The sequence below is a fragment of the Artibeus jamaicensis genome, unplaced genomic scaffold, assembly GCF_021234435.1.
Source record: "Artibeus jamaicensis isolate MK-2021 breed Jamaican fruit bat unplaced genomic scaffold, CSHL_Jam_final scaffold_1964, whole genome shotgun sequence".
NCBI lineage: Eukaryota > Metazoa > Chordata > Mammalia > Chiroptera > Phyllostomidae > Artibeus > Artibeus jamaicensis.
In genome coordinates, this window is record NW_026522030.1 from 15,982,560 (window position 1) to 15,983,822 (window position 1,263).

A 1,263-nucleotide genomic window follows, 5' to 3' on the forward strand; every position below is an offset into this window, starting at 1 on the left:
TTATACATGTAGTATCTCTGGTGGGAAGAGGAGAGAAACACCATGACGCCTGGAATTTTTGTACTTTTCTCTAATTGTTCTGTGTGCTGTGGTGCTCCAAGGTGGGTCTGGTGAAGCTCCAGGGGACGAGGGGTCAGACTCTCCAGGCTACACCCAGTCTTTTGTACCAGGGATTCAGGCCAGCTCTGTCCCGTGACTGTGTGGAGTCCTAGAAGGAAAGTCGCTCTGGCAGTAACGGATGACAAATACTTAGGGTATGGGTCAGCACCTCTTAAACATAACGCTCCCCAAAACATGGCTAAACTTTCTGCTTTGCAGTTTGCAGGGTGCTGGTGCAGAAAGTGTTGGGTGAGAGACTAATTTACTGTTGATGCAGCAAAGTCAAAAGCCAGGACTTTCAGAACGAGGTGCTCCATCCTTCGAACTCGTTCCTTGGTGCAGGTATCATCTGTAACATGCACAAACTCTGCTACTTCCGGGGGGTGTATGTCTTCCAACTTTGAGGCTAAAGCACAGCAGCAGTGCCCACAAGCCTAAGGTTTCCTCTCAGCACAGACATGGATGAAAGGAACCTACCTACGTAGTTCCCAGCCAAGAGCAGGGTCTCATTCTATAGTTTATATTCTTCTACTTCAACTAACTAGTGCAGGAGGACAGCCCTCACACTGTTGGTGATGTCTTGCTGTCTCTTCATGGAACCCACTTTAGGCTTACACTGAATCTCCATTTACCTGAGGTGTGTGTGAATGTCCTCCTCGGGGTAGTCTGGGACTTCATTAACACTCACTGGCTTTTCATCTTCCAATTCAATTGACAACATCCATAGTGTGTGGTGACTCAGCACTACTATCCATTGCATGATCAAGAAATATCAGTGGCTATCTTTGTGCAGGTCATGTAATAGCTGAGATAAACTCCAGGACATCTTTGCATTCCGTTTAGATTTCATCTGGCCTCTTTTGAGTCTCTTCTGCTTCATGCACATGAATGGTAAATGCATTTACTGTTTGCTTTCTAGGAAGGAACAATGGCATGTTCCACAGTTATAGGAAGATCCTTAAGAAGTGCAACCCGTGGCGTCTTGGGCCGTGCTGCACCCCGCTGGTTCCAGGCCTTCAGCAGTGCCAGCCCCACCGGGGCCTGAGGCTGCTGGGCGCGCGACGCCTTCTCGGGATTCATGTTCTCCTGGTCCTCTTGGGGTGCCCTATGCTGCAATGTTAGCAGCGCCTACCCCACCTCCCGGGCCATCGTAGTGCCCAACAT

General features: G+C 49.2%; 1 pseudogene; it reads right to left on the reverse strand.

Annotated features, from left to right (window-relative positions):
- On the reverse strand, positions 1-1,263 carry LOC119044821 (cyclin-A2-like; annotated as a pseudogene).